The following is a 15,804-nucleotide window of genomic DNA, read 5'->3' as shown; positions in this document are numbered from 1 at the left end:
ATCCGCCACGCCAAGTGCGCCGACCTCCTCGTCGGCCACGGATGTGGCCCTTCCCGGGTCGCCCACCTCGTCAGGTACAGCGGCGGTCTACGCGTCGCCGGCACCTGATTCTGCCCCGGTGGATTCGGGGACACGTGGTCTGGCGACCCACCGCCATGTCCCCCTCCCGCCCTCCCATGACTCTTGTTAATTTTTTTGGTTTTGGACATCTGGTATCTGTCCTTGAGGAGGGGGTTCTGTCATGATCCATGGTCCGGATCATGTTTTGTTTAGTTATGCTGTTAGTTTTGGACTTCCTTAGTTCCTGGTTTCACTTCCTGGTTTTGTTTTGTTCCCATGGTTACTCATTAGTTTCACCTGTTCCACGTTTGGACTCACACACACCTGTCTCCCGTTTTCACATTTTGAGTCACGCACCTGCTGTCACTATTATTTAAGCTCCCAGTTGCCAGGCTGTCTTCCTGGCAACATCACCTTCTCTTCACTAGATAACTTTTACACATGCTTCCATAGTTCCAGCTGAACTTTCTATGCCAAGTAAGTTTTTGTTTATTGTTCATAGTTTTGTGCCCACGTGCATGTCTTTTGTTTCATAGTCTAGTTTTGTATTTCTGCCTATTTGCGCACCTTTTGTTTTCATAGTCTTTTTACCTCCGCTGTGAGCGCCTTTTGTTTATAACTTTTTGAGCTTTGTTAGTGTAAAATAAAATCATGTCCTTACCTCCACGCCATGTCCGCTTCAGCTCGTTTGCATCTCGGGAAAGCAACACACGCAGGAAACTGCATCACAGTCCATGTTCTGACACACTCAAGCTTCAGCATATTCTCTCACGTCACTTCCGGTTTGGAGTTTGCACGCGTTTGGCTGTTTTCGAAGCGGGGCTGTTGAGTTTGGCAATCGCCTTGTGCAAAGCTAGTACAACTTTTTGTACTTTTTTGTACTTTTGTGCTTTTTTTGGCTTCGCTGTGTCACTGTGCCGTGACACTTTGTAGCTTGTGTCGATCGGTGCTGCGAGTTAGCACACCGGAGCCGGCTAGCATTACCGGCCTGAGATACGGAGGTGGATTTTTCCTTCTGTTGCTGGATGCGTCGGCAGATAGATCGTGATGCCTGCACCGAGGAAAAGCCCCACATCGGAGGAGTTCGAGGAGATGAGGCTCACACTCCTTTCCCTGTGCGGTGATGTGACTGCGGTGAGGGAGCACCAGGAGCAGCTTTTGGGTCTACTGGAGGAGGTGAAACAATCACGCCTCCAGAACGTGGAAAAAGATCGGCGCATTGTGGACCTGGAGCAGCGAGTGGACGAGCTGGAGCAATACTCCCGCATGAATGATGTGGTCATCACCGGGATCAGGATCAAGCCACGCAATTACGCGCGTGCGGTGGCCGCGGACAGCGGGGAGCCCAGCGTGCAGGAGGCACAGTCGGTGGAGCAGCAGGTGGCCTCCTATCTCCAAAGCAGGGGGATAGAGATGGACCTGGAGCACATCGAGGCTTGTCACCCACTGCCCATGAGGAACCAGAGACCACCCGCTGTCATCATGAGATTCGCAAGCAGAAAGAAGAAGATCACACTATTAAGGCAAGGACGCAAACTCAAAGGAACAGATGTTTTCATCAATGAACACTTGACCAAGAAAAATGCTGACATCGCAAGGGTCGCACGACAACTTAAAAAGCAAATCAAGATTCAACAAACCTGGGTAACAAACTGTAAGATCTTCATCAAACTAAATGGGACGCCGGAGGAAGCAAAAGTCTTGGTGATAAGGAAAATAGAAGATCTTGATAAGTATTGACATTGATGCAGTACTTGGTATCAATGTAGCTTGTCAATCAATCAATCAATGTTTATTTATATAGCCCTAAATCACAAGTGTCTCAAAGGGCTGTACAAGCCACAACGACATCCTCGGTACAGAACCCACATACGGGCAAGGAAAAACTCACCCCAGTGGGACGTCGGTGAAGGACTATGAGAAACCTTGGAGAGGACCGCATATGTGGGTAACCCCCCCCCCCCCCCCCCCCCTCTAGGGGAGACCGAAAGCAACGGATGTCGAGTGGGTCTGACATAACATTGTGAAAGTCCAGTCCACAGTGGATCCAACACATCAGCGGGAGTCCAGTCCACAGCGGGGCCAACAGGAAACCATCCCGAGCGGAGGCGGGTCAGCAGCGCAGAAATGTCCCCAACCGATGCACAGGCTAGTGGTCCACCCGGGGTCCCGGCTCTGGACAGCCAGCACTTCATCCATGGCCACCGGACCTATGCAAATCCCCCTCGCAAGGGACAGGGGAGAAGAGGAGAGAAGAAAAGAAACGGCAGATCAACTGGTCTAAAAAGGGGGGTCTATTTAAAGGCTAGATTATACAAATTAGTTTTAAGATGGGACTTAAATGCTTCTACTGAGGTAGCATCTCTAACTGTTACCGGGAGGGCATTCCAGAGTACTGGAGCCCGAATAGAAAACGTATAAAGTGTTTAGGACCTGGATGTGGAGCCATGGAGGGGAGGAGGGGCTTGTGACTTTTACATCATCTCAATGCTACCCACACCAAGAACACAGACCACACCAAGTATTAATATGGACATGTTACAGAAGATCCTCCAACATCAACAAAAAGAACTGGACATGTGTGAGTATCAAGAGCACACCACAACAGAGACTGATAGGGACATAGACCCTGATAATAATTTTTTCTCTGCGATTGTTAAAAACTGTAATTATTTTACCCGCGAACAATATAAAAACAGTGTAAAATCAGAAGATAGTCTATCTATAATACATTTCAATAGTCGAAGCATGTACACTAACTTTGAGGCTATCAAGGATTACTTGAAAGAATTTAGTCATCCGTTTACCATTGTTGCAATTACTGAAACCTGGTTCAACAGTGATAAAGGTATTGATTTTAGTCTGAATGACTATGAATTAACATACATAAACAGAATAAATAAAATAGGAGGAGGGGTCGCATTGTACATTCATAAATCTGTTACATTTAAAGTTTTAACAAACATGACCATAGCAGTCGATGGATTATTTGAATGTTTAACAGTGGAAATCCTAAATGACAAAAAGACAAATATCTTCATGAGCTGTGTTTCCCGGGCACCTGGTTAAAGCATAGAAACTTTCAATGAGTGGATGGGTAAACTATTTTCCTCAGTGAACCATCCATCCATCCATCCATTTTCTACCGCTTATTCCCTTCGGGGTCGCGGGGGGCGCTGGAGCCTATCTCAGCTACAATCGGGCGGAAGGCGGGGTACACCCTGGACAAGTCGCCACCTCATCGCAGGGCCAACACAGATAGACAGACACACACTAAGGACCATTTAGTGTTGCCAATCAACCTATCCCCAGGTGCATGTCTTGGGAGGTGGGAGGAAGCCGGAGTACCCGGAGGGAACCCACGCAGTCACGGGGATAACATGCAAACTCCACACAGAAAGATCCCAAGGCCGGGATTGAACTCACGACTACTCAGGACCTTCGTATTGTGAGGCAGACGCACTAACCCAGTGGTTCTCAAACTTTTTTTTGTCATCCCCCACTTTGGACAAGGGGGAGTTTTCAAGCCCCACCTGCCCCCATCGCCACAATAGAACGCTAGTGCCAAGCTTAACATTTTCAAATTTATTGAACGTCAAGTAACATCAAGTTGTATACATTCAAACTCAATAACATAAAATAACATCAAGTTCAATAATAAATAAAATAACTGTGCAGCTGTGGTATAACTTGCATCAAGTTCAATAATAAATAAAATAACTTGCATCAAGTTCAATAATAAATCAAAAAAAGTGTTATAACTTGCATCAAGTTCAATAATAAATCAAATAAAGGTGTTATAACTTGCATCAAGTTCAATAATAAATCAAATAAAAGTGTTATAACTTGCATCAAGTTCAATAATAAATCAAATAAAAGTGTTATAACTTGCATCAAGTTCAATAATAAATCAAATAAAAGTGTTATAACTTGCATCAAGTTCAATAATAAATCAAATAACTTGCATCAAGTTTAATAATAAATAAAATAAAAGTGCCACTTTGCAATCTTTGCAAAAAAAAGGAGGAGCTATGCATTTGGCAAGACAGGGAAGGTGAACATGACTTTTACAGTACTCCAGCATTAGTGGCTGCAATGAGCCTGTTTTGTACTGCACAGCTTTTCAAATCGGGGTTGCAGGCTTGACACTGCCACTCTTAAGTCATGCTCAATGACGTTCAGCTGAGACCTGTACTTCGTTTTGAGTGAAGCAACAGCTGAAAAGCCTATCTCAAACAGATAAGATGTGGCAAAGGGGAGAAGAATGGACACAGCTCTCTGCCCAATGAGTGGATATTGATTAGCCTGCTACCCAACCGCACGAAAGTTTGTTCCGCTTAGCCGCGCCCCCATTAGTTACTGTTGCTGTGTCTGTCAAACTTTCGCTCCTACCTAGAAATTTAAAGCCTACAGGAAAAATAAGTAATTTACATTTATTTATATAGCGGATTTCACAGACAGAATCACAAAGTGATTTACAGCGTGTATAGAAAATGAAAGTATAGTAAAAAAAAAAATCTAAGAATATAATAAAAAATAACAACAATTTAAAGTGATATTTCCTCCTGTTCCTCGCGCCCCACCTGTCATGTCTCTATTCCCCACTAGTGGGGCGTGCCCCACACTTTGAGAAACGCTGCACTAACCCCTCTGCCACCGTGCTCTGTGAACCAAAAAACCATATTTATCTGTGGTGATTTTAACATTGATTTGTTAAACTCAACCAAGCAAAAACATGTTGATGACTTCATTGACACAATGTACAGCTTGTCTCTATATCCAACCATAACCAAACCAAGCAGAATAACAACACATAGTGCCACAATCATTGACAACATTTTTACAAACATTATGGGAAATCAAGTCACCAGTGGCCTATTTATATGTGACATCACTGACCATTTACCTGTTTTTACTTTATATGACTGTCATCTCAAGAAAACCAAAGACACTATGGCCAAAATCTCTAAACGAATAACAACTGAGGAAACAATCTGTGCCCTAAACAATAGTTTAGCAGTTCAGGATTGGACCTAATGTGGACAGTACTTATTGTCATTTTTTAGACATCTTTACTTCCCTGCATAATAAACATTGCCCCATAAAAGAATATTTTATAAAAGGAAAAAATAAAAATAGCCCTTGGATCACAAAAGGGATAATTAATGCCTGTAAAAAGAAAAACAATCTCTACAAACTTTTCATCAAAATAAAAACAAAAGAAGTCGAACAACGATACAAGAAGTACAAAAATAAATTAACTGATATTATAAGAACAAGCAAACGGTTATATTATCAAAAAAAACTATATGAAAACAAAAATAATATAAAAGGAACTTGGGATGTTTTGAATAGTCTAATAAAACAAGGATATTCCAAGTTGACATATCCTGATTACTTTATTGATGAAAACGGTGAAGATTATAATATGAGTAATGTAGTAAACAAGTTCAATTGTTTTTTTGTAAATGTTGGTCCTAAATTGGCTGTTGATATCCCAGACAATGGAGTTACAAAATCAACTATTGAACAGAATTCTTCGTCATTCTTCCTCTCAGCTACAAATGAGCAGGAAGTGACAAACATTGTGCGGAAGTGTAAAAGTAAGTGCTCCACTGACTGCCATGATATCAACATGATATTGGTTCAAAAGGTTATCCTGAATATTGTAAAACCATTAACTTATGTATGTAATTTATCATTCCAGACTGGCTGCTTTCCAAGTCAAATGAAAATGGCTAAAGTAACTCCGCTCTTCAAAAGTGACAGCAAACACGCTTTCACCAATTACAGACCAATCTCTCTTTTGCCTCAGTTCTCAAAAATCTTAGAGAAACTATTTAACTCTCGACTTGAATCTTCTCTTGAGAAGCATCATATAATCAATGACGGTCAGTATGGCTTTAGGTCCAAAAGAACAACTTCAATGGCAATAACTGAAGCTATTGAGGAAATTACTAATGCACTGGAGCATAAAAGATATGCAGTTGGTATTTTTATTGACCTAAAGAAAGCATTTGATACCATTAATCATTCAATTCTACTAGATAAAATGGGAAGATATGGAATTAGGGGGCTGGCTGGTGACTGGTTAAAAAGTTATTTAACAGGGAGGGTACAGTTTGTTAAAATGGGTACATTTTTATCTGATACTCTTGGCATTGCTTGTGGTGTCCCCAAAGGGTCCGTGTTGGGGCCAAAACTGTTTAATGTATATATTAATGATATGTTTAATACATCCAAAATACTGAAATTTATACTTTTTGCAGACGACACAAATTTATTCTACAGTAGTGATGACTATAATGAGCTCATAAATACAGTAAACACAGAACTAAACGTAGTAAAAAAATGGATGGACACAAATAAATTATCTTTGAATATAAATAAAACTAAGATAGTAATGTTTGGAAATCGCAACATAACGTCTGAACAGAAAATAAGTATTGATGGTACCCAAATTGAAATCGTAAATGAGAATACATTTTTGGGAGTAATAATTGATAGTAAACTATCATGGAAACCTCATGTCAGACACATTAAAACAAAAATCTCCAAAAGCCTCTCAATTATAAACAAAGCAAAACTATACCTCAATGAAAATGCACTCCGTACTCTATACTGCACCTTGGTACTCCCATACCTTACTGTGTTGAAGTATGGGGGAATACTTACCAAAACACAATTCATCCTCTGATCATATTACAGAAAAGAGCAGTGCGGATCATTCACAACGTTGGTTATTTAGAACATACTCATAATCTGTTTATGCAATCAAAGTTGCTCAAATTTGATGACCTTGTTAAATATAATACATTAATAATCTTATATAAAGCTTTAAACAAATTATTGCCACCTAATCTATAACGTTTTTTTTATAAGACGAGTGCAAGCTCATAATTTGAGAGGCTTTGGATATTTCTTATTGCCGAGGGCTCAAACCACTCGTAAACGTTTTTGTGTGTCTGTATGCGGAGTAAAACTATGGAACAAACTGGACTTACAACACAAGCAATGCCAAACTGCTAATCGATTTAAACTATTATACAAACATGGGGTCTGGTTCAAATATAGAGATGAGGGTCTTTAATTTGACCTGCTACTATACTCTGTCTCAAAGTGTTAACATGTGCTCAATGTTTCCTTACCATTATTGCTATGTTGTCTATTATCATTATTGCTATGTTGTCTATTACCATTGTTGGTATATTCATTATTCCTACATTGTTGATACAAATGATTGTTACAGTGTAATAATTATTGTTACCTGTGGTAATGCCACTATGATACAACATCTGTATTATAATCCTTGAACAAAGTGAGAGTGAAACTCATGTGAATAATCACTGAATGGAGAACTGGGGGTGGGATTAAATAAATTATCTTCTTCCCACTCCCTTTCAGGCAAAACTGGACAATAATGCACTGTATTAATTTATATTATTATGTTTTGTCAACTTGTACGTCTTTGTCATTGCCTGAAATAAATAAATAAATGAAAGAAAAAAAAAAGAAAAAGAAAATTAATAAAAAATCCTACAATGTGAGATTACCTTTTATCTTTCCCCCCATTCTGTCTCTCATAGTTGAAGTGGACCTATTAGGAAAATGACTTTTTAAGTTAGACAACTTGCACAATCGGTGGCTGACTAAACACTTTTTTGCCCCACTGTCTAATCCATAATGACATCTTTTATTTCACTGACAAGGCACCTCTGCTGAAAAGAGTAAAGGTGAAGAATGTTGCTGCATGCTTTGAATGGGAAAGAGTAGTGCCATCTGGTGGACAAACATAAGAATATTTTGAAACCTTGCAGTCCACCTGGGACTCCCAACATAAAGGATCACATTAGTTTATGTCTGAGGTGTGCAAACTTAGATTCTCAATTTTTGGTGAATATTACAAGTTATTTTCTCATTTTAAAAGACTACAAAACATGGAATGGTGGCTCTTTGATCAAAACCTTGCATAGCGACAAATCTTCAAGCCGCTTTTTGGCTTTCTTCTAAAACGCTTTATTTTGAGAGGCGGAGTTGTTGGATGCAAATGAACCCCTCTTTGCCACGCCCCCTCGCACTGATTGGACCCCGGCAGCTTTGTTTTGTTAGTTGTTGTTTTTTTGCTTTGCTCAGACCTTATGAATATTGAAAACTAGTTATGGCCACCAGACAATCTAATTTTTACTTGTCTTTCACAACAACTCACACCGTGGTTTGTTGTCGGCTAAAGGAGGATTACAGAAAAGAAAGAAGTCCAGGTGAAAATCGGGAACTATACGCTGGCTAATGTTAAACTTCTACTGAGTCTTTATCCCTCAAATGCTAAATCCTGGACATCTACATGTGTATATTGACAATAAAATGCTTTTATATTCTATATCACGTTGATACTTTCACTGCTGCTGCTTCGAAACCTTGTAAATGAACAAAGTAAGCTATGCTACGAGCTACATCGCCAACAGGATAACGGATTAAAATACTAACTGGTCCATTGCCAAACAGAGTAGTCACTGATCCAAATAAAAGTAGTTTTCAGGAAGATTATTCTTTATCTCGCCGGAGGACGGTGACACTTTTGTCTTACAGTAGAAGGCTAAGCAAGCTACACAACAACTGGGAGCTACATCGCTAACGGAATAACGGATTATAATACTAACTGGTCCATTGCCAAACAGAGTAGTCACTGATCCAAATAAAAGTCGTTTTCAGGAAGATTATTCTTTATCTCGCTGGAGGACGGTGACACTTTTGTCTTACAGTAAAAGGCTAGGAAAGCTACACAACAACTGGGAGCTACATCGCTAACGGAATAACGGATTATAATACTAACTGGACCTGGGGATAGGTTGATTGGCAACACTAAATGGTCCCTAGTGTGTGAATGTGAGTGTGAATGTTGTCTGTCTATCTGTGTTGGCCCTGCAATGAGGTGGCGACATGTCCAGGGTGTACCCCGCCTTCCGCCTGATTGTACCTGAGATAGGCTCCAGCGCCCCCCGCGTATCCGAAGGGAATAAGCGGTAGAAAATGGATGGATGGATGGAATATTAACTGGTCCATTGCCAAACAGAGTAGTCACTGATCCAAATAAAAGTAGTTTTCAGGAAGATTATTCTTTATTTCACCGGAGGACGGTGACACTTTTGTCTTACAGTAGAAGGCTAAGCAAGCTACACAACAACTGGGAGCTACATCGCTAACGGAATAACGGATTATAATACTAACTGTCACAAGGTGTTGGTGACGAACCCCAAGATGCAGAGAAGGCAGGCTTGGTGCAGGAAAACATAATTTAATGTCCAAGATAAAAGTAAAACACAAACCAGGAATCAGGAAAGGCCAAGCTGGTAACAGGAAACAGGAACCAGCATACAGGAGACGAGGAACAAAAAGACAGCAAGCTGCAAACAGCTACAGAATACAGCTTACCGTTACAACGGCAAGTAGTAGCTACAATGACAGGTAGTAATGACATCAACAATCATTACAATGACAATCACTAGCTCTAACGAGAATACTCCAGCACTGACCGGAGGTCAAAGCAGGTCTAAATAGCAGCTGGCTGATTGACACCAGGTGTGGCCAGGTGCCAATCAGCTGAAGCTGAGGGGAACAGTGCTCAGGGAGACTAGCAGGAAACTGAACCAAAATAAGAGCGCTTACAGGAAATAAAGACAGAGGGAAAACCAAAACATAACTAAACTGTCAGGGACAAGCCTGACACTAACTGGTCCATCGCCAAACAGAGTAGTCACTGATCCAAATCAAACACACTTTAGTCTTACAGTAGAAGGCTAAGCAAGCTACACAACAACTGGAGTTGACATTGCTAACATTCACACATTTCTAACCTACCGTTATTACCTTTTGTTTCATTGTCTCCTCCATTGCCATTAAAAGTATTTTTTTGTGGTTGACGCAGGACTCTTCTTTACAGTTTTGTGGCAAATCATCAAAGTTAAAATCAGGCACTTTTCACTTCAGACAAGGCTGATAGTGTAGTGACGTGGGCCGGTTAAAACACGACAACAGAACATTTCCTTCACTGGGTTTCACGGTGGACATGTTGTGGTACGAGCGTAATTTCTACCATATGTGGATAATCTGCTGACGTCACTAATTTGGGGAAAGGCCACAAATTGGGACAAATTCCAAACAGATCACTTGGAGGAAGTATGAAGGAAGGCAAGATTGTTTTATAAATATCTCCGCCACGTCTCCGTGGTCTGAGTTCACATTTTAGGGACTTATGCAGATCCCAAATAGACAAGATCAGTTACCAACAGGTGAGAAAAGTTGCTTTTGCATGACAGGTCTTTTCTGTAAGGAACCAAGATGACCCTCAATTGGCTTGAATTACAAAGCCCAAAACCAGTGAAGTTGGCACGTTGTGTAATTCGTAAATAAAAATGCGCCTAGAACAGTCCGGATGGTTCTTTTCCTCTTTGGTCCACAGTTTCCAAAAACAGTTAGAAATGTGGGCTCGTCAGACCACAGAACACTTTTTCACTTTGCATCAGTCCATCTTAGATGAGCTCGGGCCCAGCGAAGCCGGCGGCGTTTCTGGGTGTTGTTGATAAAAGGCTTTGGCTTGGCATAGTAGAGTTTAACTTGCACTTACAGATGTAGCGAGCAACTGTAGTTACTGACAGTGGTTTTCTGAAGTGTTCCTGACCCCATGTGGTGATATCCTTTACACACTGATGTCGCTTTTTGATGCAGTACCGCCTGAGGGATCCAAGGTCCGTAATATCATGGCTTACGTGCAGTGAATTCTCCAGATTCTCTGAACCTTTTAATGATATTACGAAGCGTAGATGGTGAAAGCCAAAAATTCCTTGCAATAGCTGGTTGAGAAATGTTGTTCCTAAACAATTTGCTCACGCATTTAGGCATTTAGACTTAGACTTAGACAGACTTTAAAGATCCACAAGGGAAATTGTTCAACACAGTAGCTCAGTTACAATGATGGAAAGTGTAAGAATGGAAAGGACAATGCAGGTATAAATAGACTAATATAGCGATAAAAATCGAACATATAGACGAATATATACATAATATGTGTACAGTATATTATATATACACATATATTATATTATGTCTATAACATATATACAATATATACCAATGACCATGTACAATATTACAGTATATGTGACAGCAGCAGCATAAAATAGAGAGTAGATCCAGCAGAAAATAGGAAATAGACATTATAAACATTATAAACAAAGAGAAGTAGCTAACATAGAAGGTGACAAAGTGGTGACCCTCGCCCCATCCTTGTTTGTGAATGACTGAGCATTTCATGGAAGCTGCTTTTATACCCAATCATGGCACCCACCTGTTCCCAATTAGCCTGATCACCTGTGGGATGTTCCAAATAAGTCTTTGATGAGCATTCCTCGACTTTCTCAGTCTTTTTTGCCACTTGTGCCAGCTTTTTTGAAACATGTTGCAGGCATCAAATTCCAAATGAGCTAATATTTGCAAAAAATAACACATTTTTCCAGTTTGAATGTTAAATATCTTGTCTTTGCAGTCTATTCAATTGAAAATAGGTTGAAAAGGATTTTCTAATTATTGTATTTTGTTTACACAACGTGACCACTTCACTGCTTTTGGTATTTTGTAGAAAAGAAAACAGCAAACAAACACAAAATGGATGTTGTCCTTTTATTTGCTTCACTTGAGACGACATGCAGCACGGATGGAAGCAGACAGCAATGCATGGATGACGTTTCCATGGAGCCGCCATTGTGTTGGAACATGAGGAGTGGCCAAGTGCGGGGGTTATCTTCTTACCAACGCTGAATAATTGATATATTTTCAAATAATTCCACTCATTTGCATGGCCGCTGAGTTAATTATGCGCCTGGATCACGGCTGGAACTCACAACCCCTCTAGGCGCTTTGCAGGCCCCCCTGGGGTCCCGCACCAACATTTTCAAACACGCAATTTTACAGAATAAGAATAATGCTCAGAATGAGACGTGCAGTCCTAGTCGGAACAGGATTGTTTATTCATTTTCATGGGCGTCATACCAAAAATATCAACATATTTCCAACATATTAAATTTGTCAAATCATAAATTATTACAGGGATATACACTATAATAATCATTTTGCTTTCAATAAATAATGCTATGATTAAAATAATGTTTAAATGTACATTTAAGTGCACACTTTTAAATAGTGCGCTAATGCAAATAAACATTTAGGCTGGTTAGAGTGTCAATGGATAAGTGTCAAGTTAACAAACACCGGAAGTACGTAGAATGGCCGTCGACCAGGAAGTCCCTGCCAAAATAAAACCGGAACTAACGAAGAGTTATTAAAAAAAAAAAAACATTCTGATATCGAATAGGAATCCCAAACATTATTATGGTTTAACACATGATATATTTTATTGTTTTGAGCCGTTACAAAAGTACTGCGGTTGACAAAGACAGAAAAATAAAATGTCGCTGTTTCACCAGAGCTCCACAAGGGGGCGCCATTATCTTGTCGTTCTTGAACATTTCTTTCCACTTTAAAGGAAACATTACACGCCTTTTAAACTTGACAACCCCAAAAGGGACAAGCGGTAGAAAATGAATGGATGGAATTATCCGACCATGCAAAAAACAACAACATTATGTTAAAAGAGAAAATAGGGGTGTCCAAAGTGCGGCCATCAGCTCCAGTTTTGTATATTTTTGGATAAAAACAACAACAATAACCGTGTTAAAAAAAAAGAGCAAACATTTGTGTAGTAATGAGAAAAAAGCTGACAATATGGAGGCCATTTTTAAAATGGTTTTATTTTGTAATTAATAAACAGACATTATATATAAAGACACAAGTTTGTGTTAAAACTGACAATTTGTATCAATATTTCTGCTCTTTATCATTACATCATGTCTTTTTTTATCAATCAAATCAAACTTGATTGATGTAGCACTTCTCACACACACACACACACACACACACACACACACACACACACACACACACACACACACACACACACACACACACACACACACACACACACACACACACACACACACACACACACACACACACACACACACACACACACACACACAGACAATAACAAAGGAAAAAGAAAAGATGGCATTGAGGATTGGAGGAAAAACACCACCTTTGATAACTCAAATGAACGCCATGTAAAAATAGTATAAAACATAATCAAATATTACAATAATAAGTTGATAAAACAAATGATGTAAATATTACAATAATAAGTTGATAAAACAAATGATGTAAATATTACAATAAAACAAATGATGTAAATATTACAATAATAAGTTGATAAAACAAATGATGCAAATATTACAATAATAAGTTGATAAAACAAATGATGCAAATAATACAATAATAAGTTGATAAAACAAATTAAGTAAATATTACAATAATAAGTTGATAAAACAAATGATGTAAATATTACAATAATAAGTTGATAAAAAACATAATATTGAGAGAATAATAGTTAAGATATAAAACAACACAATAATGAAAAACTTAAGAGTTTAAGGTGGCCAGTAAAAAGCCTGATTAAAAAGATGTCTTTAGTCACCAAAATCCATCTATTTATTAAACTTCTTCTTTTCCTCCTTCTTCTTCTTCTTTGGGACGGCGTGGCGAAGTTGGTAGAGTGGCCGTGCCAGCAATCGGAGGGTTGCTGGTTACTGGGGTTCAATCCCCACCTTAGGCAAGACACTTCACCCTTGCTCCTGATGGCTGCTGGTTAGCGCCTTGCATGGCAGCTCCCTCCATCAGTGTGTGAATGTGTGTGTGAATGTGGAAATACTGTCAAAGCGCTTTGAGTACCTTGAAGGTAGAAAAGCGCTATACAAGTATAACCCATTTCTTCTTCTTCTTCTTCTTCTTCTTCTTCTTCTTCTTCTTCTTCTTCTTCTTCTTCTTCTTCTTCTCCTTCTTCTTTTTGTTCTTCTTCTCCTTCTTCTTCTTCTTCTTCTTTTTCTTCTTCTTTTTCTTCTTCTTCTCCTTCTTTTCCTTCTCCTTTTTCTTCTTCTTCTCCTTCTTCTTCTTCTCCTTCTCCTTTTTCTCCTTCTTTTGCTTGTTTTTATTCTCCTTCTTCTTCTTCTTCTCCTTCTCCTTTTCCTTCTTCATTTTCTTCTTCTTCTTTTTCTTCTTCTTCTTCTTCTCCTTCTTCTTCTTCTCCTTCTCCTTTTCCTTTTCCTTCTTCTTTTTCTTCTTCTTCTTCTTCTTCTTCTTCTTCTTCTTCTTCTTCTTCTTCTTCTTCTTCTTCTTCTTCTTCTTCTTCTTCTCCTTCTTCTCCTTCTCCTTCTCCTTCTTCTTCTTCTCCTTCTTCTTCTTCTCCTTCTCCTTTTTCTCCTTCTTTTGCTTGTTTTTCTTCTCCTTCTTCATGTTATTCTTCTACTTCTTCTCCTTTTTCTTCTTCTCCTTCTTCTTCTTCTTCTTCTTCTTCTTCTTCTTCTTCTTCTTCTTCTTCTTCTTCTTCTTCCTCTTCTCCTTCTTCTTTTCGTTCTTCTTCTTCTCCTCCTCCTTTTTCTCCTTATTGTTCTTCTTCTCCTTCTTCTCCTTCTTCTCCTCCTCCTCCTTCTTCTTCTTCTATTTCTTCTTCTTCTTCTCCTTCTTCTTCTCCTTCTTCTTCTTTTTCTTCTTCTCCTTCTTCTTTTTCTTCTTCTCTTTCTCCTTCTTCTTCTTCTCCTTCTCCTTCTTCTTCTTCTTCTTCTTCTTCTTCTTCTTCTTCTTCTTCTTCTTCTTCTTCTTCTTCTTCTTCTTCTTCTTCTTCTTCTTCTTCTTCTTCTCCTTCTTCTCCTCCTTCTCCTCCTCCTTCTCCTTCTTTTCCAGATTTTGGCGCGTTCTACCTTCCACATTTTTCACCCGATTCAAAGCGTTCCAACTTCAAACTGTTCAGCCTATTTGAGAATTGCAGGCTTTCCCTTGACAAATTCCAAAACTTCCCAAATTTCCCAGAATTCCAGGTTTCCCGGGACATTTTTCCCCATTCAAAATGAAATGGCCATTTTCCGAAATTTCACCATTTCCACATTTTTCAACCTATTAAAACCATTCGACCTTCAACACATTCCACTCATCCTGGAAATTCAAACTATATTTTTTTTAAGTACAAAAAAATTCCAGGAATTTCCAGAATTCCCAGTTTTCCAAACCCTATTTTCACCCTTTTTTCTGTCGACTACTCCATCCACATTTTTCAACCCACTTCAACCGTTCCACCGTCAAAATTCCTCTTAATCAGGACAACAAACGAAGTTGTTTTTTGAACTGGAAAAATTCCCGCTTTTCCCCGAAATTTCAGGAATTCCGTTTTTCAAACTTCCACAATTCCCATATTTTTCAACCGATTCAAACCATTCCACCTCCAACAACTTCAATACATCCTGGAAATTCAAACAACCATTTTTCCACATTCAACAAATTTCCAGGAATTCCTGTTTTTTTCTAACCTTATTTCCAACCTTTTTTAGTGCGATGACTCCTTTCACATTTTTCAACCCATTTCAACCGTTCCACCATTAAAACATTCCTCTTAATCAGGACACAAACAAAGTTGTTTTTTGAACTGGAAAAATTCCTGTTTTTCCCAAAATTCCAGGAATTCCATAATACCATTTCTCAATTAAAAATGTTACAACTTCAACATTTCTCGACCGATTTGAAAAATTCTAACACTAAGCATTTAAATTAATTTTTTTAGCATTTTCAAAAAAATACCCTTTTTTCACGGAA

The sequence above is a fragment of the Entelurus aequoreus genome, linkage group LG26 (genome assembly GCF_033978785.1).
Source record: "Entelurus aequoreus isolate RoL-2023_Sb linkage group LG26, RoL_Eaeq_v1.1, whole genome shotgun sequence".
NCBI classification, from domain to species: domain Eukaryota; kingdom Metazoa; phylum Chordata; class Actinopteri; order Syngnathiformes; family Syngnathidae; genus Entelurus; species Entelurus aequoreus.
The sequence above is the reverse complement of the archived record's forward strand: the minus strand, read 5'-3'. Positions refer to the sequence as shown.